We start from the raw sequence: 22683 nt of genomic DNA, 5'->3' as shown, positions 1-22683 counted from the left end.
GACCCTGAAAAGTAATTCTAATCGTACTTACCTGTAACTTGCATTTCCTTCCATAGGAATGCATTGTGTGGTTTTCACCAGAAAAGATTCTAAGTGTCCATTTTTGAAACATACAAATATTCCTCTTAAATCAGCCGAACTACGAATTCCGATTTACTCACGTGTTATCAGGAGAGAACCCAGTGCTGCATCTTTTAGCACAGCAGTGACCCTGGAAAGTAATTCTAAGCGTACTTACCAGTAAGTTGTATTTCCTTCCATAGGATTCCATTGTGTAGTTTTCAGCAAAAAAGTTTCCAAGTGTCCATTTTTGAAACGTACAAATATTCCTCAAAAACAGCCGAACTACGAATTCCGATTTACTTAACTGTTATCAGGAGAGATCCCAGTGCTGCATCTTTTAGCCCAGCACTGACCCTGAAAAGTAATTCTAAGTGTACTTACCTGTAACTTGTATTTCCTTCCATAGGAATGCATTGTGTGGTTTTCACCAGAAAAGATTCTTAGTGTCCATTTTTAAAACATACAAATATTCCTCTTAAATCAGCCGAACTACTAATTCCGATTTACTCACGTGTTATTAGGGGAAAACCCAGTGCTGCATCTTTTAGCCGAGCAGTGACCCTGGAAAGTAATTCTAAGCGTACTTACCAGGAACTTCTATTTCCTTCCATAGGAATCCATTGTGTGGTTTTCAGCAGAAAAGTTTCCAAGTGTCGATTTTTGAAACGTACAAATACTCCTCTAAAAGCAGCAGAATTACGAATGCTGATTTACTCACCTGTTATCAGAAGAGAACCCAGTGCTGCATCTTTTAGACCAGCACTGACCCTGAAAAGTAATTCAAGCGTACTTACCAGTAACTTGTATTTTCTTCCATAGGAATGCATTGTGTGGTCTTCAGCAGAAAAGATTCTGTGTCCATTTTTGAAACGTACAAATATTCCTCTAAAATCAGCCAAACTACGAATTCCGATTTACTCACATGTTATCAGGAGAGAACTCAGTGCTGCATCTTTTAGACTAGCACTGACCCTGAAAAGTAATTCTAAGCGTACTTACCAGTAACTTGTATTTCCTTCCATAGGAATCCATTGTGTGGTTTTCACCAGAAAAGTTTCTAGGTGTCCATTTTTGAAACGTACAAATATTCCTCTAAAATCAGCCGAACTACGAATTCTGATTTACTCACCTGTTATCAGGAGACAACCCAGTGATGCATCTTTTAGCCCAGCACTGACCCTGAAAAGTAATTCTAAGCATACTTACCAGTAACTTGTATTTCCTTCCCTAGGCTTGCATTGTGTGGTTTTCACCAGAAAAGATTCTAAGTGTCCATTTTTGAAATGTACAAATATTCCTCTTAAATTAGCCGAACTACGAATTCCGATTTACTCACCTGTTATCAGGAGAGAACCCAGTGCTGCATCTTTTAGACCAGCACTGACCCTGAAAAGTAATTCTAAGCGTACTTACCAGTAACTTGTATTTCATTCCTTATGAATGCATTGTGTGGTTTTCACCAGAAAAGTTTCTAAGTGTCCAATTTTGAAACGTACAAATATTCCTCTAAAGTCAGTCGAACTATGAATTCCGATTTACTCACCTGTTATCAGGAGAGAACCCAGTGCTGCATCTTTTATCTCAGCACTGACCCTGGAAAGTAATTCTAAGCGTACTTACCAGTAACTTGTATTTCCTTTAGTAGGAATCCATTGGGTAGTTTTCAGCAGAAAAGTTTCCAAGTGTCCATTTTTGAAACTTACAAATATTCCTCTAAAATCAGCCGAACTACGAATTCCGATTTACTCACCTGTTATCAGGAGAGAACACAGTGCTGCATCTTTTAGACCAGCACTAACCCTGAAAAGTAATTCTAAGCATATTTACAAGTAACTTGTATTTCCTTCCATAGGAATCCATTGTGTGGTTTTCACCAGAAAAGTTTCTAAGTGTCCATTTTTGAAACGTACAAATATTCCTCTAAAATCAGCCGAACTACGAATTCCACTTTACTCACCTGTTATCAGGAGAGAACCCAGAACTACATCTGTTAGCCCTGCACTGACCCTGAAAAGTAAATCTAAGCGTACTTACCAGTAACTTGTATTTCCTTCCTTATGAATGCATTATGTGGTTTTCACCAGAAAAGTTTCTAAGTGTCCATTTTTGAAACATAAAAATATTCCTCTTAAATCAGCCGAACTACGAATTCCGATTTACTCACGTGTTATCAGGAGAGAACCCAGTGCTGCATCTTTTAGCCCAGCAGTGACCCTGTAAAGTAATTCTAAGCGTACTTACCAGTAACTTGTATTTCCTTCCATAGGAATCCATTGTGTAGTTTTCAGCAGAAAAGTTTCCAAGTGTCCATTTTTGAAACGTACAAATACTCCTCTAAAATCAGCAGAATTACGAATGCCGATTTAATCACCTGTTATCAGGAGAGAACCCAGTGCTGCTTCATTTAGACCAGCACTGACCCTGAAAAGTAATTCAAGCGTACTTACCAGTAACTTGTATTTCCTTCCATAGGAATGCATTGTGTGGTTTTCAGCAGAAAAGATTCTGTGTCCATTTTTGAAACATACATATATTCCCCTAAAATCAGCCAAACTACGAATTTCGATTTACTCACCTGTTATCAGGAGAGAACTCAGTGCTGCATCTTTTAGCCCAGCAGTGACCCTGTAAAGTAATTCTAAGCGTACTTACCAGTAACTTGTATTTCCTTCCATAGGAAACCATTGTGTAGTTTTCAGCAGAAAAGTTTCCAAGTGTCCATTTTTGAAACGTACAAATATTCCTCAAAAACAGCCGAACTACGAATTCCGATTTACTTACCTGTTATCAGGAGAGAACCCAGTGCTGCATCTTTTAGCCCAGCAGTGACCCTGTAAAGTAATTCTAAGCGTACTTACCAGTAACTTATATTTCCTTCCATAGGAATCCATTGTGTAGTTTTCAGCAGAAAAGTTTCCAAGTGTCCATTTTTGAAACGTACAAATACTCCTCTAAAATCAGCAGAATTACGAATGCCGATTTAATCACCTGTTATCAGGAGAGAACCCAGTGCTGCTTCATTTAGACCAGCACTGACCCTGAAAAGTAATTCAAGCGTACTTACCAGTAACTTGTATTTCCTTCCATAGGAATGCATTGTGTGGTTTTCAGCAGAAAAGATTCTGTGTCCATTTTTGAAACATACATATATTCCCCTAAAATCAGCCAAACTACGAATTTCGATTTACTCACCTGTTATCAGGAGAGAACTCAGTGCTGCATCTTTTAGCCCAGCAGTGACCCTGTAAAGTAATTCTAAGCGTACTTACCAGTAACTTGTATTTCCTTCCATAGGAAACCATTGTGTAGTTTTCAGCAGAAAAGTTTCCAAGTGTCCATTTTTGAAACGTACAAATATTCCTCAAAAACAGCCGAACTACGAATTCCGATTTACTTACCTGTTATCAGGAGAGAACTCAGTGCTGCATCTTTTAGACTAGCACTGACCCTGAAATGTAATTCTAAACGTACTTACCTGTAACTTGTATTTCCTTCCATAGGAATGCATTGTGTGGTTTTCACCAGAAAAGATTTTAAGTGTCAATTTTTGAAACGTACAAATATTCCTCAAAAACAGCCGAACTACGAATTCCGATTTACTCACCTGTTATCAGGAGAGAACCCAGTGCTGCCTCTTTTAGCCCAGCAGTGACCCTGGAAAGTAATCCTAAGTGTACTTGCCAGTAACTTCTATTTCCTTCCATAGGAATCCATTGTGTGGTTTTCAGCAGAAAAGTTTCCAAGTGTCGATTTTTTAAATGTACAAATACTCCTCTAAAATCAGCAGAATTACGAATGCCGATTTACTCACCTGTTATCAGGAGAGAACCCAGTGCTGCATCTCTTAGACCAGCACTGACCCTGAAAAGTAATTCAAGCATACTTACCAGTAACTTGTATTTCCCTCCATAGGAATGCATTTTGTGGTTTTCACCAGAAAAGTTTCTAGGTGTCCATTTTTGAAACGTACAAATATTCCTCTATATTCAGCCGAACTACGAATTCCGATTTACTCACCTGTTATCAGGAGAGAACCGAGTGCTGCATCTTTTAGCCCAGCACTGACCCTGGAAAGTAATTCTAAGCGTACTTACCAGTAACTTGTATTTCCTTCCATAGGAATCCATTGTGTGGTTTTCACCAGAAAAGTTTCCAGGTGTCCATTTTTGAAACGTCTAAATATTCCTCTAAAGTCAGTCGAACTATGAATTCCGATTTACTCACCTGTTATCAGGAGAGAACCCAGTGCTGCATCTTTTATCCCAGCACTGACCCTGGAAAGTAATTCAAGCGTACTTACCTGTAATTTGTATTTCCTTCCATAGGAATGCATTGTGTGGTTTTCACCAGAAAAGATTCTAAGTGTCCTTTTTTAAACGTACAAATATTCCCCTAAAATCAGCCAAACTACGAATTTCGATTTACTCGTCTGTTATCAGGAGAGAACCCAGTGCTGCATCTTTTATCCCAGCACTGACCCTGGAAAGTAATTCTAAGCGTACTTACCAGTAACTTGTATTTCCTTTAGTGGGAATCCATTGGGTAGTTTTCAGCAGAAAAGTTTCCAAGTGTCCATTTTTTAAACTTACAAATATTCCTCTAAAATCAGCCGAACTACGAATTCTGATTTACTCACCTGTTATCAGGAGAGAACCCAGTGCTGCATCTTTTAGACCAGCAGTGACCCTGGAAAGTAATTCTAAGCGTACTTGCCAGTAACTTCTATGTCCTTCCATAGGAATCAATTATGTGGTTTTCAGCAGAAAAGTTTCCAAGTGTCGATTTTTGAAACGTACAAATATTCCTCTAAAGTCAGCCAAACTACGAATTCCAATGTACTCACCTGTTATCAGGAGAGAACTCAGCGCTGCATCTTTTAGACTAGCACTGACCCTGAAAAGTAATTCTAAGCGTACTTACCAGTAACTTGTATTTCCTTCCATAGGAATCCATTGTGTGGTTTTCACCAGAAAAGATTCTAGGTGTCCATTTTTGAAACGTACAAATATTCCTCTATATTCAGCCGAACTACGAATTCCGATTTACTCACCTGTTATCAGGAGAGAACCGAGTGCTGCATCTTTTAGCCCAGCACTGACCCTGGAAAGTAATTCTAAGCGTACTTACCAGTAACTTGTATTTCCTTCCATAGGAATCCATTGTGTGGTTTTCACCAGAAAAGTTTCCAGGTGTCCATTTTTTAAACGTACAAATATTTCTCTAAAGTCAGTCGAACTATGAATTCCAATTTACTCACCTGTTATCAGGAGAGAACCCAGTGCTGCATCTCTTAGACCAGCACTGACCCTGAAAAGTAATTCAAGAATACTTACCAGTAACTTGTATTTCCTTCCATAGGAATGCATTTTGTGGTTTTCACCAGAAAAGTTTCTAGGTGTCCATTTTTGAAACGTACAAATATTCCTCTATATTCAGCCGAACTACGAATTCCGATTTACTCACCTGTTATCAGGAGAGAACCGAGTGCTGCATCCTTTATCCCAGCACTGACCCTGGAAAGTAATTCTAAGCGTACTTACCAGTAACTTGTATTTCCTTCCATAGGAATCCATTGTGTTTTTTTCACCAGAAAAGTTTCCAGGTGGCCATTTTTGAAACGTCTAAATATTCCTCTAAAGTATGAATTCCGATTTACTCACCTGTTATCAGGAGAGAACCCAGTGCTGCATCTTTTATCCCAGCACTGACCCTGGAAAGTAATTCAAGCGTACTTACCAGTAACTTGTATTTCCTTCCATAGGAATCCATTGTGTGGTTTTCAGCAGAAAAGATTCTGTGTCCATTTTTGAAACGTACAAATATTCCCCTAAAATCAGCCAAACTTCGAATTTCGATTTACTAACCTGTTATCAGGAGAAAACTCAGTGCTGCATCTTTTAGACTAGCACTGACCCTGAAAAGTAATTCTAAGCGTACTTACCTGTAATTTGTATTTCCTTCCATAGGAATGCATTGTGTGGTTTTCACCAGAAAAGATTCTAAGTGTCCATTTTTGAAATGTACAAATATTCCCCTAAAATCAGCCAAACTACGAAATTCGGTTTACTCGTCTGTTATCAGGAGAGAACCCAGTGCTGCATCTGTTATCCCAGCACTGACCCTGGAAAGTAATTCTAAGCGTACTTACCAGTAACTTGTATTTCCTTTAGTAGGAATCCATTGGGTAGTTTTCAGCAGAAAAGTTTCCAAGTGTCCATTTTTGAAACTTACAAATATTCCTCTAAAATCAGCCGAACTACGAATTCCGATTTACTCACCTGTTATCAGGAGAGAACCCAGTGCTGCATCTCTTAGACCAGCACTGACCCTGAAAAGTAATTCAAGAATACTTACCAGTAACTTGTATTTCCTTCCATAGGAATGCATTTTGTGGTTTTCACCAGAAAAGTTTCTAGGTGTCCATTTTTGAAACGTACAAATATTCCTCTATATTCAGCCGAACTACGAATTCCGATTTACTCACCTGTTATCAGGAGAGAACCGAGTGCTGCATCTTTTAGCCCAGCACTGACCCTGGAAAGTAATTCTAAGCGTACTTACCAGTAACTTGTATTTCCTTCCATAGGAATCCATTGTGTGGTTTTCACCAGAAAAGTTTCCAGGTGGCCATTTTTGAAACGTCTAAATATTCCTCTAAAGTATGAATTCCGATTTACTCACCTGTTATCAGGAGAGAACCCAGTGCTGCATCTTTTATCCCAGCACTGACCCTGGAAAGTAATTCAAGCGTACTTACCAGTAACTTGTATTTCCTTCCATAGGAATCCATTGTGTGGTTTTCAGCAGAAAAGATTCTGTGTCCATTTGTGAAACGTACAAATATTCCCCTAAAATCAGCCAAACTACGAATTTCGATTTACTAACCTGTTATCAGGAGAGAACTCAGTGCTGCATCTTTTAGACTTGCACTGACCCTGAAAAGTAATTCTAAGCGTACTTACCTGTAATTTGTATTTCCTTCCATAGGAATGCATTGTGTGGTTTTCACCAGAAAAGATTCTAAGTGTCCATTTTTGAAACGTACAAATATTCCCCTAAAATCAGCCAAACTACGAAATTCGGTTTACTCGTCTGTTATCAGGAGAGAACCCAGTGCTGCATCTTTTATCCCAGCACTGACCCTGGAAAGTAATTCTAAGCGTACTTACCAGTAACTTGTATTTCCTTTAGTAGGAATCCATTGGGTAGTTTTCAGCAGAAAAGTTTCCAAGTGTCCATTTTTGAAACTTACAAATATTCCTCTAAAATCAGCCGAACTACGAATTCTGATTTACTCACCTGTTATCAGGAGAGAACCCAGTGCTGCATCTTTTAGACCAGCAGTGACCCTGGAAAGTAATTCTAAGCGTACTTGCCAGTAACTTCTATTTCCTTCCATAGGAATCCATTGTGTGGTTTTCAGCAGAAAAGTTTCCAAGTGTCGATTTTTGAAACGTACAAATATTCCTCTAAAGTCAGCCAAACTACGAATTACAATTTACTCACCTGTTATCAGGAGAGAACTCAGCGCTGCATCTTTTAGAATAGCACTGACCCTGAAAAGTAATTCTAAGCGTACTTACCAGTAACTTGTATTTCCTTCCATAGGAATCCATTGTGTGGTTTTCACCAGAAAAGATTCTAGGTGTCCATTTTTGAAATGTACAAATATTCCTCTATATTCAGCCGAACTACGAATTCCGATTTACTCACCTGTTATCAGGAGAGAACCCAGTGCTGCATCTTTTAGCCCAGCACTGACCCTGGAAAGTAATTCTAAGCGTACTTACCAGTAACTTGTATTTCCTTCCATATGAATCCATTGTGTGGTTTTCACCTGAAAAGTTTCCAGGTGTCCATTTTTGAAACGTACAAATATTCCTCTAAAGTCAGTCAAACTATGAATTCCGATTTACTCACCTGTTATCAGGAGAGAACCCAGTGCTGCATCTTTTATCCCAGCACTGACCCTGGAAAGTAATTCTAAGCGTACTTACCAGTAACTTGTATTTCCTTCCACAGGAATCCATTCTGTGGTTTTCAGCAGAAAAGTTTCTCTGTCGATTTTTAAAACGTACAAATACTCCTCTAAAATCAGCAGAATTACGAATGCCGATTTAATCACCTGTTATCAGGAGACAACCCAGTGCTGCATCTTTTAGACGAGCACTGACCCTGAAAAGTAATTCAAGCGTACTTACCAGTAACTTGTATTTCCTTCCATAGGAATGCATTGTGTGGTTTTCAGCAGAAAAGATTCTGTGTCCATTTTTGAAACGTACATATATTCCCCTAAAATCAGCCAAACTACGAATTTCGATTTACTCACCTGTTATCAGGAGAGAACTCAGTGCTGCATCTTTTAGACTAGCACTGACCCTGAAAAGTAATTCTAAGCGTACTTACCTGTAACTTCTATTTCCTTCCATAGGAATGCATTGTGTGGTTTTCAGCAGAAAAGTTTCCAAGTGTCGATTTTTGAAACGTACAAATACTCCTCTAAAATCAGCAGATTTACGAATGCCGATTTACTCACCTGTTATCAGGAGAGAACCCAGTGCTGCATCTCTTAGACCAGCACTGACCCTGAAAATTAATTCAAGCATACTTACCAGTAACTTGTATTTCCTTCCATAGGAATGCATTGTGTGCTTTCAGCAGAAAAGGTTCTGTGTCCATTTTTGAAACGGACAAATATTCCTCTAAAATCAGCCAAACTACGAATTCCAATTTACTCACCTGTTATCAGGAGAGAACTCAGCGCTGCATCTTTTACACCAGCACTGACCCTGAAAAGTAATTCTAAGCGTACTTACCAGTAACTTGTATTTCCTTCCATGGGAATCCATTGTGTGGTTTTCACCAGAAAAGTTTCTAGGTGTCCATTTTTGAAACGTACAAAAATTCCTCTAAAGTCAGTCAAACTATGAATTCCGATTTACTCACCTGTTATCAGGAGAGAACCCAGTGCTGCATCTTTTATCCCAGCACTGACCCTGGATAGTAATTCTAAGCATACTTACCAGTAACTTGTATTTCCTTCCATAGGAATCCATTGTGTGGTTTTCAGCAGAAAAGTTTCTCTGTCGATTTTTGAAATGTACAAATACTCCTCTAAAGTCAGCAGAATTACGAATGCCGATTTACTCACCTGTTATCAGGAGAGAACCCAGTGCTGCATCTCTTAGACCAGCACTGACCCTGAAAAGTAATTCAAGCATACTTACCAGTAACTTGTATTTCCTTCCATAGGAATGCATTGTGTGCTTTCAGCAGAAAAGGTTCTGTGTCCATTTTTGAAACGTACAAATATTCCTCTAAAATCAGCCAAACTACGAATTCCAATTTACTCACCTGTTATCAGGAGAGAACCAAGTGCTGCATCTTTTAGCCCAGCACTGACCCTGGAAAGTAATTCTAAGCGTACTTACCAGTAACTTGTATTTCCTTCCATAGGAATCCATTGTGTGGTTTTCACCAGAAAAGTTTCCAGGTGTCCATTTTTGAAAAGTACAAATATTCCTCTAAAGTCAGTTGAACTATGAATTCCGATTTACTCACCTGTTATCAGGAGAGAACCCAGTGTTGCATCTTTTATCCCAGCACTGACCCTGGAAAGTATTTCTAAGCGTACTTATCAGTAACTTGTATTTCCTTCTATAGGAATCCATTGTGTGGTTTTCAGCAGAAAAGTTTCTCTGTCGATTTTTGAAACGTACAAATACTCCTCTAAAATCAGCCGAACTACGAATTCTGATTTACTCACCTGTTATCAGGAGACAACCCAGTGCTGCATCTTTTAGCCCAGCACTGACCCTGAAAAGTAATTCTAAGCATACTTACCAGTAACTTGTATTTCCTTCCCTAGGCATGCATTGTGTGGTTTTCACCAGAAAAGATTCTAAGTGTCCATTTTTGAAACGTACAAATATTCCTCTTAAATCAGCCGAACTACGAATTCCGATTTACTCACCTGGTATCAGGAGAGAACCCAGTGCTGCATCTTTTAGCCCAGCACTGACCCTGAAAAGTAATTCTAAGCGTACTTACCAGTAACTTGCATTTCCTTCCATAGGAATGCATTGTGTGGTTTTCACCAGAAAAGTTTCTAAGTGTCCATTTTTGAAACGTACAAATATTCCTCTTAAATCAGCAGAACTGCGAATTCCAATTTATTCACCTGTTATCAGGAGAGAACCCAGTGCTGCATCTTTTATCCCAGCACTGACCCTGGAAAGTAATTCTAAGCGTACTTACCAGTAACTTGTATTTCCTTCCATAGGAATCCATTGTGTGATTTTCAGCAGAAAAGTTTCCAAGTGTCGATTTTTGAAACGTAGAAATACTCCTCTAAACTCAGCCGAATTACGAATGCCAAATTACTGACCTGTTATCAGGAGAGAACCGATTGCCGCATCTTTTAGACCAGCACTGACCCTGAAAAGTAATTCAAGCGTACTTACCAGTAACTTGTATTTCCTTCCATAGGAATGCATTGTGTGGTTTTCAGTAGAAAAGTTTCCAAGTGTCCATTTTTGAAACGTACAAATATTCCTCTAAAATCAGCCGAACTACGAATTCCGATTTACTCACCTGTTATCAGGAGAGAACCCAGTGCTGCATCTTTTAGCCCAGCACTGACCCTGAAAAGTAATTCTAAGCGTACTTGCCAGTAACTTGTATTTTCTTCCATAGGAATCCATTGTGTGGTTTTCAGTAGAAAAGTTTCCAAGTGTCCATTTTTGAAACGTACAAATATTCCTCTGAAATCAGCCGAACTACGAATTCCGATTTACTCACCTGTTATCAGGAGAGAACCCAGTGCTGCATCTTTTCGCCCAGCACTGACCCTGAAAAGTAATTCTAAGCGTACTTACCAGTAACTTGTATTTCCTTGCATAGGAATCCATTGTGTGTTTTTCAGCAGAAAAGTTTCTCTGTCGATTTTTGAAATGTACAAATATTCCTCTAAAATCAGTCAAACCATGAATTCTGATTTACTTACGTGTTATCAGGAGAGAACCGAGTGCTGCATCTTTTAGCCCAGCACTGACCCTGGAAAGTAATTCTAAGCGTCCTTACCAGTAACTTGTATTTCCTTCCATAGGAATCCATTGTGTGGTTTTCACCAGAAAAGTTTCCAGGTGTCCATTTTTGAAACATACAAATATTCCTCTTAAATCAGCCGAACTACGAATTCCGATTTACTCACCTGTTATCAGGAGAGAACCCAGTGCTGCATCTTTTAGCCCAGCAGTGACCCTGGAAAGTAATTCTAAGCGTACTTGCCAGTAACTTCTATTTCCTTCCATAGGAATGCATTATGTGGTTTTCAGCAGAAAAGTTTCCAAGTGTCGATTTTTGAAACGTACAAATACTCCTCTAAAATCAGCAGATTTACGAATGCCGATTTACTCACCTGTTATCAGGAGAGAACCCAGTGCTGCATCTCTTAGACCAGCACTGACCCTGAAAAGTAATTCAAGCATACTTACCAGTAACTTGTATTTCCTTCCATAGGAATGCATTGTGCGCTTTCAGCAGAAAAGGTTCTGTGTCCATTTTTGAAACGGACAAATATTCCTCTAAAATCAGCCAAACTACGAATTCCAATTTACTCACCTGTTATCAGGAGAGAACTCAGCGCTGCATCTTTTACACTAGTACTGAACCTGAAAAGTAATTCTAAGCGTACTTACCAGTAACTTGTATTTCCTTCCATGGGAATCCATTGTGTGGTTTTCACCAGAAAAGTTTCTAGGTGTCCATTTTTGAAACGTACAAAAATTCCTCTAAAGTCAGTCGAACTATGAATTCCGATTTACTCACCTGTTATCAGGAGAGAACCCAGTGCTGCATCTTTTATCCCAGCACTGACCCTGGAAAGTAATTCTAAGCATACTTACCAGTAACTTGTATTTCCTTCCATAGGAATCCATTGTGTGGTTTTCAGCAGAAAAGTTTCTCTGTCGATTTTTGAAACGTACAAATACTCCTCTAAAGTCAGCAGAATTACGAATGCCGATTTACTCACCTGTTATCAGGAGAGAACCCAGTGCTGCATCTCTTAGACCAGCACTGACCCTGAAAAGTAATTCAAGCATACTTACCAGTAACTTGTATTTCCTTCCATAGGAATGCATTGTGTGCTTTCAGCAGAAAAGGTTCGGTGTCCATTTTTGAAACGTACAAATATTCCTCTAAAATCAGCCAAACTACGAATTCCAATTTACTCACCTGTTATCAGGAGAGAACCAAGTGCTGCATCTTTTAGCCCAGCACTGACCCTGGAAAGTAATTCTAAGCGTACTTACCAGTAACTTGTATTTCCTTCCATAGGAATCCATTGTGTGGTTTTCACCAGAAAAGTTTCCAGGTGTCCATTTTTGAAAAGTACAAATATTCCTCTAAAGTCAGTTGAACTATGAATTCCGATTTACTCACCTGTTATCAGGAGAGAACCCAGTGTTGCATCTTTTATCCCAGCACTGACCCTGGAAAGTAATTCTAAGCGTCCTTACCAGTAACTTGTATTTCCTTCCATAGGAATCCATTGTGTGGTTTTCACCAGAAAAGTTTCCAGGTGTCCATTTTTGAAACGTACATATATTCCCCTAAAATCAGCCAAACTACGAAATTTCGATTTACTCACCTGTTATCAGGAGAGAACTCAGTGCTGCATCTTTTAGACTAGCACTGACCCTGAAAAGTAATTCTAAGCGTACTTACCTGTAACTTGTATTTCCTTCCATAGGAATGCATTGTGTGGTTTTCAGCAGAAAAGATTCTGTGTCCATTTTTGAAACGTACATATATTCCCCTAAAATCAGCCAAACTACGAATTTCGATTTACTCACCTGTTATCAGGAGAGAACTCAGTGCTGCATCTTTTAGACTAGCACTGACCCTGAAAAGTAATTCTAAGCGTACTTACCTGTAACTTCTATTTCCTTCCATAGGAATGCATTGTGTGGTTTTCAGCAGAAAAGTTTCCAAGTGTCGATTTTTGAAACGTACAAATACTCCTCTAAAATCAGCAGATTTACGAATGCCGATTTACTCACCTGTTATCAGGAGAGAACCCAGTGCTGCATCTCTTAGACCAGCACTGACCCTGAAAATTAATTCAAGCATACTTACCAGTAACTTGTATTTCCTTCCATAGGAATGCATTGTGTGCTTTCAGCAGAAAAGGTTCTGTGTCCATTTTTGAAACGGACAAATATTCCTCTAAAATCAGCCAAACTACGAATTCCAATTTACTCACCTGTTATCAGGAGAGAACTCAGCGCTGCATCTTTTACACCAGCACTGACCCTGAAAAGTAATTCTAAGCGTACTTACCAGTAACTTGTATTTCCTTCCATGGGAATCCATTGTGTGGTTTTCACCAGAAAAGTTTCTAGGTGTCCATTTTTGAAACGTACAAAAATTCCTCTAAAGTCAGTCGAACTATGAATTCCGATTTACTCACCTGTTATCAGGAGAGAACCCAGTGCTGCATCTTTTATCCCAGCACTGACCCTGGATAGTAATTCTAAGCATACTTACCAGTAACTTGTATTTCCTTCCATAGGAATCCATTGTGTGGTTTTCAGCAGAAAAGTTTCTCTGTCGATTTTTGAAATGTACAAATACTCCTCTAAAGTCAGCAGAATTACGAATGCCGATTTACTCACCTGTTATCAGGAGAGAACCCAGTGCTGCATCTCTTAGACCAGCACTGACCCTGAAAAGTAATTCAAGCATACTTACCAGTAACTTGTATTTCCTTCCATAGGAATGCATTGTGTGCTTTCAGCAGAAAAGGTTCTGTGTCCATTTTTGAAACGTACAAATATTCCTCTAAAATCAGCCAAACTACGAATTCCAATTTACTCACCTGTTATCAGGAGAGAACCAAGTGCTGCATCTTTTAGCCCAGCACTGACCCTGGAAAGTAATTCTAAGCGTACTTACCAGTAACTTGTATTTCCTTCCATAGGAATCCATTGTGTGGTTTTCACCAGAAAAGTTTCCAGGTGTCCATTTTTGAAAAGTACAAATATTCCTCTAAAGTCAGTTGAACTATGAATTCCGATTTACTCACCTGTTATCAGGAGAGAACCCAGTGTTGCATCTTTTATCCCAGCACTGACCCTGGAAAGTATTTCTAAGCGTACTTATCAGTAACTTGTATTTCCTTCTATAGGAATCCATTGTGTGGTTTTCAGCAGAAAAGTTTCTCTGTCGATTTTTGAAACGTACAAATACTCCTCTAAAATCAGCCGAACTACGAATTCTGATTTACTCACCTGTTATCAGGAGACAACCCAGTGCTGCATCTTTTAGCCCAGCACTGACCCTGAAAAGTAATTCTAAGCATACTTACCAGTAACTTGTATTTCCTTCCCTAGGCATGCATTGTGTGGTTTTCACCAGAAAAGATTCTAAGTGTCCATTTTTGAAACGTACAAATATTCCTCTTAAATCAGCCGAACTACGAATTCCGATTTACTCACCTGGTATCAGGAGAGAACCCAGTGCTGCATCTTTTAGCCCAGCACTTACCCTGAAAAGTAATTCTAAGCGTACTTACCAGTAACTTGCATTTCCTTCCATAGGAATGCATTGTGTGGTTTTCACCAGAAAAGTTTCTAAGTGTCCATTTTTGAAACGTACAAATATTCCTCTTAAATCAGCAGAACTGCGAATTCCAATTTATTCACCTGTTATCAGGAGAGAACCCAGTGCTGCATCTTTTATCCCAGCACTGACCCTGGAAAGTAATTCTAAGCGTACTTACCAGTAACTTGTATTTCCTTCCATAGGAATCCATTGTGTGATTTTCAGCAGAAAAGTTTCCAAGTGTCGATTTTTGAAACGTAGAAATACTCCTCTAAACTCAGCCGAATTACGAATGCCAAATTACTGACCTGTTATCAGGAGAGAACCGATTGCCGCATCTTTTAGACCAGCACTGACCCTGAAAAGTAATTCAAGCGTACTTACCAGTAACTTGTATTTCCTTCCATAGGAATGCATTGTGTGGTTTTCAGTAGAAAAGTTTCCAAGTGTCCATTTTTGAAACGTACAAATATTCCTCTAAAATCAGCCGAACTACGAATTCCGATTTACTCACCTGTTATCAGGAGAGAACCCAGTGCTGCATATTTTAGCCCAGCACTGACCCTGAAAAGTAATTCTAAGCGTACTTGCCAGTAACTTGTATTTTCTTCCATAGGAATCCATTGTCTGGTTTTCAGTAGAAAAGTTTCCAAGTGTCCATTTTTGAAACGTACAAATATTCCTCTGAAATCAGCCGAACTACGAATTCCGATTTACTCACCTGTTATCAGGAGAGAACCCAGTGCTGCATCTTTTCGCCCAGCACTGACCCTGAAAAGTAATTCTAAGCGTACTTACCAGTAACTTGTATTTCCTTGCATAGGAATCCATTGTGTGTTTTTCAGCAGAAAAGTTTCTCTGTCGATTTTTGAAATGTACAAATATTCCTCTAAAATCAGTCAAACCATGAATTCTGATTTACTTACGTGTTATCAGGAGAGAACCGAGTGCTGCATCTTTTAGCCCAGCACTGACCCTGGAAAGTAATTCTAAGCGTCCTTACCAGTAACTTGTATTTCCTTCCATAGGAATCCATTGTGTGGTTTTCACCAGAAAAGTTTCCAGGTGTCCATTTTTGAAACATACAAATATTCCTCTTAAATCAGCCGAACTACGAATTCCGATTTACTCACCTGTTATCAGGAGAGAACCCAGTGCTGCATCTTTTAGCCCAGCAGTGACCCTGGAAAGTAATTCTAAGCGTACTTGCCAGTAACTTCTATTTCCTTCCATAGGAATGCATTGTGTGGTTTTCAGCAGAAAAGTTTCCAAGTGTCGATTTTTGAAACGTACAAATACTCCTCTAAAATCAGCAGATTTACGAATGCCGATTTACTCACCTGTTATCAGGAGAGAACCCAGTGCTGCATCTCTTAGACCAGCACTGACCCTGAAAAGTAATTCAAGCATACTTACCAGTAACTTGTATTTCCTTCCTTAGGAATGCATTGTGCGCTTTCAGCAGAAAAGGTTCTGTGTCCATTTTTGAAACGGACAAATATTCCTCTAAAATCAGCCAAACTACGAATTCCAATTTACTCACCTGTTATCAGGAGAGAACCAAGTGCTGCATCTTTTAGCCCAGCACTGACCCTGGAAAGTAATTCTAAGCGTACTTACCAGTAACTTGTATTTCCTTCCATAGGAATCCATTGTGTGGTTTTCACCAGAAAAGTTTCCAGGTGTCCATTTTTGAAAAGTACAAATATTCCTCTAAAGTCAGTTGAACTATGAATTCCGATTTACTCACCTGTTATCAGGAGAGAACCCAGTGTTGCATCTTTTATCCCAGCACTGACCCTGGAAAGTAATTCTAAGCGTCCTTACCAGTAACTTGTATTTCCTTCCATAGGAATCCATTGTGTGGTTTTCACCAGAAAAGTTTCCAGGTGTCCATTTTTGAAACGTACATATATGCCCCTAAAATCAGCCAAACTACGAAATTTCGATTTACTCACCTGTTATCAGGAGAGAACTCAGTGCTGCATCTTTTAGACTAGCACTGACCCTGAAAAGTAATTCTAAGCGTACTTACCTGTAACTTGTATTTCCTTCCATAGGAATGCATTGTGTGGTTTTCACCAGAAAAGATTCTAAGTGTCCATTTTTGAAACATACAAATATTCCTCTTAAATCAGCCGAACTACGAATTCCGATTTACTCACCTGTTATCAGGAGAGAACCCAGTGCTGCATCTTTTAGCCCAGCAGTGACCCTGGAAAGTAATTCTAAGCGTACTTGCCAGTAACTTCTATTTCCTTCCATAGGAATGCATTGTGTGGTTTTCAGCAGAAAAGTTTCCAAGTGTCGATTTTTGAAACGTACAAATACTCCTCTAAAATCAGCAGATTTACGAATGCCGATTTACTCACCTGTTATCAGGAGAGAACCCAGTGCTGCATCTCTTAGACCAGCACTGACCCTGAAAAGTAATTCAAGCATACTTACCAGTAACTTGTATTTCCTTCCATAGGAATGCATTGTGCGCTTTCAGCAGAAAAGGTTCTGTGTCCATTTTTGAAACGGACAAATATTCCTCTAAAATCAGCCAAACTACGAATTCCAATTTACTCACCTGTTATCAGGAGAGAACTCAGCGCTGCATCTTTTAAACTAGCACTGACCCTGAAAAGTAATTCTAAGCGTACTTACCAGTAACTTGTATTTCCTTCCATGGGAATCCATTGTGTGGTTTTCACCAGAAAAGTTTCTAGGTGTCCATTTTTGAAACGTACAAAAATTCCTCTAAAGTCAGTCGAACTATGAATTCCGATTTACTCACCTGTTATCAGGAGAGAACCCAGTGCTGCATCTTTTATCCCAGCACTGACCCTGGAAAGTAATTCTAAGCATACTTACCAGTAACTTGTATTTCCTTCCATAGGAATCCATTGTGTGGTTTTCAGCAGAAAAGTTTCTCTGTCGATTTTTGAAACGTACAAATACTCCTCTAAAGTCAGCAGAATTACGAATGCCGATTTACTCACCTGTTATCAGGAGAGAACCCAGTGCTGCATCTCTTAGACCAGCACTGACCCTGAAAAGTAATTCAAGCATACTTACCAGTAACTTGTATTTCCTTCCATAGGAATGCATTGTGTGCTTTCAGCAGAAAAAGTTCCGTGTCCATTTTTGAAACGTACAAATATTCCTCTAAAATCAGCCAAACTACGAATTCCAATTTACTCACCTGTTATCAGGAGAGAACCAAGTGCTGCATCTTTTAGCCCAGCACTGACCCTGGAAAGTAATTCTAAGCGTACTTACCAGTAACTTGTATTTCCTTCCATAGGAATCCATTGTGTGGTTTTCACCAGAAAAGTTTCCAGGTGTCCATTTTTGAAAAGTACAAATATTCCTCTAAAGTCAGTTGAACTATGACTTCCGATTTACTCACCTGTTATCAGGAGAGAACCCAGTGTTGCATCTTTTATCCCAGCACTGACCCTGGAAAGTATTTCTAAGCGTACTTATCAGTAACTTGTATTTCCTTCCATAGGAATCCATTGTGTGGTTTTCAGCAGAAAAGTTTCTCTGTCGATTTTTGAAACGTACAAATACTCCTCTAAAATCAGCCGAACTATGAATTCTGATTTACTCACCTGTTATCAGGAGACAACCCAGTGCTGCATCTTTTAGCCCAGCACTGACCCTGAAAAGTAATTCTAAGCATACTTACCAATAACTTGTATTTCCTTCCCTAGGCATGCATTGTGTGGTTTTCACCAGAAAAGATTCTAAGTGTCCATTTTTGAAACGTACAAATATTCCTCTTAAATCAGCCGAACTACGAATTCCGATTTACTCACCTGGTATCAGGAGAGAACCCAGTGCTGCATCTTTTAGCCCAGCACTGACCCTGAAAAGTAATTCTAAGCGTACTTACCAGTAACTTGCATTTCCTTCCATAGGAATGCATTGTGTGGTTTTCACCAGAAAAGTTTCTAAGTGTCCATTTTTGAAACGTACAAATATTCCTCTTAAATCAGCCGAACTGCGAATTCCAATTTATTCACCTGTTATCAGGAGAGAACCCAGTGCTGCATCTTTTATCCCAGCACTGACCCTGGAAAGTAATTCTAAGCGTACTTACCAGTAACTTGTATTTCCTTCCATAGGAATCCATTGTGTGATTTTCAGCAGAAAAGTTTCCAAGTGTCGATTTTTGAAACGTAGAAATACTCCTCTAAACTCAGCCGAATTACGAATGCCAAATTACTGACCTGTTATCAGGAGAGAACCGATTGCCACATCTTTTAGACCAGCACTGACCCTGAAAAGTAATTCAAGCGTACTTACCAGTAACTTGTATTTCCTTCCATAGGAATGCATTGTGTGGTTTTCAGTAGAAAAGTTTCCAAGTGTCCATTTTTGAAACGTACAAATATTCCTCTAAAATCAGCCGAACTACGAATTCCGATTTACTCACCTGTTATCAGGAGAGAACCCAGTGCTGCATCTTTTAGCCCAGCACTGACCCTGAAAAGTAATTCTAAGCGTACTTGCCAGTAACTTGTATTTTCTTCCATAGGAATCCATTGTGTGGTTTTCAGCAGAAAGGTTTCCAAGTGTCGATTTTTGAAATGTACAAATACTCCTCTAAAATCAGCAGAATTACGAATGCCGATTTATTCACCTGTTATCAGGAGAGAACCCAGTGCTGCATCTTTTAGACCAGCACTGACCCTGAAAAGTAATTCAAGCGTACTTACCAGTAACTTGTATTTCCTTCCAACGGAATCCATTGTGTAGTTTTCAGCAGAAAAGTTTCCAAGTGTCCATTTTTGAAACGTACAAATATTCCTCAAAAACAGCCGTACTACGAATTCCGATTTACGTACCTGTTATCAGGAGAGAACCCAGTGCTGCATCTTTTAGACCAGCACTGACCCTGAAAAGTAATTCAAGCATACTTACCAGTAACTTGTATTTCCTTCCATAGGAATCCATTGTGTGGTTTTCACCAGAAAAGATTCTGTGTCCATTTTTGAAACGTACAAATATTCCTCTTAAATCAGCCGAACTACGAATTCCGATTTACTCACGTGTTATCAGGAGAGAACCCAGTGATGCATCTTTTAGCCCAGCAGTGACCCTGGAAAGTAATTATAAGCGTACTTACCAGTAACTTGTATTTCCTTCCATAGGAATCCATTGTGTAGTTTTCAGCAGAAAAGTTCCAAGTGTCCATTTTTGAAACGTACAAATACTCCTCTAAAAACAGCAGAATTACGAATGCCGATTTACTCACCTGTTATCAAGAGAGAACCCAGTGCTGCATCTTTTAGACCAGCACTGACCCTAAAAAGTAATTCAAGCGTACTTACCAGTAACTTGTATTTCCTTCCATAGGAATGCATTGTGTGTTTTCAGCAGAAAAGATTCTGTGTCCATTTTTGAAACGTACAAATATTCCTCTAAAATCAGCCAAACTACGAATTCCGATTTACTCACCTGTTATCAGGAGAGAACTCAGTGCTGCATCTTTTAGACTAGCACTGACCCTGAAAAGTAATTCTAAGCGTACTTACCAGTAACTTGTATTTCCTTCCAGAGGAATCCATTGTGTGGTTTTCACCAGAAAAGTTTCTAGGTGTCCATTTTTGAAACGTACAAATATTCCTCTAAAATCATCCGAACTACGAATTCCGATTTACTCACCTGTTATCAGGAGAGAACCCAGTGCTGCATCTTTTAGCCCAGCACTGACCCTGAAAAGTAATTCTAAGCGTACTTACCAGTAACTTGTATTTCCTTCCATAGGAATCCATTGTGTGTTTTTCAGCAGAAAAGTTTCTCTGTCCATTTTTGAAACATACAAATATTCCTCTAAAGTCAGTCGAACTATGAATTCCGATTTACTCACCTGTTATCAGGAGAGGACCCAGTGCTGCATCTTTTATCCCAGCACTGACCCAGAAAAGTAATTCAAGCGTACTTACCAGTAACTTGTATTTCCTTCCATAGGAATGCATTGTGTGGTTTTCAGCAGAAAATTTTCCTAGTGTCCATTGTTGAAACGTACAAATATTCCTCTAAAATCAGCAGAATTATGAATGTCGATTTATTCACCTGTTATCAGGAGAGAACCCAGTGCTGCATCTTTTAGACCAGCACTGACCCTGAAAAGTAATTCAAGCGTACTTACCAGTAACTTGCATTTCCTTCCAACGGAATCCATTGTGTAGTTTTCAGCAGAAAAGTTTCCAAGTGTCCATTTTTGAAACGTACAAATATTCCTCAAAAACAGCCAAACTACGAATTCCGATTTACTTACCTGTTATCAGGAGAGAACCCAGTGCTGCATCATTCAGACCAGCACTGACCCTGAAAAGTAATTTAAGCATACTTACCAGTAACTTGTATTTCCTTCCATAGGAATCTATTGTGTGGTTTTCACCAGAAAAGATTCTGTGTCCATTTTTGAAACGTACAAATATTCCTCTTAAATCAGCCGAACTACGAATTCCGATTTACTCACGTGTTATCAGGAGAGAACCCAGTGCTGCATCTTTTAGACTAGCACTGACCCTGAAAAGTAATTCTAAGCGTACTTACCAGTAACTTGTATTTTCTTCCATAGGAATCCATTGTGTGGTTTTCAGTAGAAAAGTTTCCAAGTGTCCATTTTTGAAACGTACAAATATTCCTCTAAAATCAGCCAAACTACGAATTCCGATTTACTCACCTGTTATCAGGAGAGAACCCAGTGCTGCATCTTTTATCCCAGCACTGACCCTGGAAAGTAATTCTAAGCGTCCTTACCAGTAACTTGTATTTCCTTCCATAGGAATCCATTGTGTGGTTTTCACCAGAAAAGTTTACAGGTGTCCATTTTTGAAACGTACAAATATTCCTCTAAAGTCAGTCGAACTATGAATTCCGATTTACTCACCTGTTATCAGGAGAGATCCCAGTGCTGCATCTTTTATCCCAGCACTGACCCTGGAAAGTAATTCTAAGCGTACTTACCAGTAGCGTGTATTTCCTTCCATAGGAATGCATTGTGTGGTTTTCAGCATAAAAGTTTCCAAGTGTTCATTTTTGAAACTTACAAATATTCCTCTAAAATCAGCCGAACTATGAATTTCGATTTACTCACCTGTTATCAGGAGAGAACTCAGAGCTGCATCTTTTAGACTAGCACTGACCCTGAAAAGTAATTCTAAGCGTACTTACCAGTAACTTGTATTTTCTTCCATAGGAATCCATTGTGTGGTTTTCAGTAGAAAAGTTTCCAAGTGTCCATTTTTGAAACGTACAAATATTCCTCTAAAATCAGCCAAACTACGAATTCCGATTTACTCACCTGTTATCAGGAGAGAACCCAGTGCTACATCTTTTAGCCCAGCACTGACCCTGAAAAGTAATTCTAAGCGTACTTACCAGTAACTTGTATTTCCTTCCTTATGAATGCATTGTGTGGTTTTCACCAGAAAAGTTTCTAAGTGTCCATTTTTGAAATGTACAAATATTACTCCTAAATCAGCCGAACTACGAATTCCGATTTACTCACCTGTTATCAGGAGAGAACCCAGTGCTGCATCTTTTAGACCAGCACTGACCCTGAAAAGTAATTCAAGCATACTTACCAGTAACTTGTATTTCCTTCCATAGGAATCCATTGTGTGGTTTTCACCAGAAAAGATTCTGTGTCCATTTTTGAAACGTACAAATATTCCCCTAAAATCAGCCAAACTACGAATTTCGATTTACTCACCTGTTATCAGGAGAGAACTCACTGCTGCATCTTTTAGACTAGCACTGACCCTGAAAAGTAATTCTAAGCGTACTTACCAGTAACTTGTATTTCCTTCCAAAGGAATCCATTGTGTGGTTTTCAGCAGAAAAGTTTCCAAGTGTCGATTTTTGAAACGTACAAATACTCCTCTAAAATCAGCAGAATTACGAATGCCGATTTATTCACCTGTTATCAGGAGAGAACCCAGTGCTGCATCTTTTAGACCAGCACTGACCCTGAAAAGTAATTCAAGCGTACTTACCAGTAACTTG

Source organism: Triturus cristatus, chromosome 1_1 (assembly GCF_964204655.1).
Source record: "Triturus cristatus chromosome 1_1, aTriCri1.1, whole genome shotgun sequence".
In the NCBI taxonomy this organism is placed as follows: domain Eukaryota; kingdom Metazoa; phylum Chordata; class Amphibia; order Caudata; family Salamandridae; genus Triturus; species Triturus cristatus.
The sequence above is the reverse complement of the archived record's forward strand: the minus strand, read 5'-3'. Positions refer to the sequence as shown.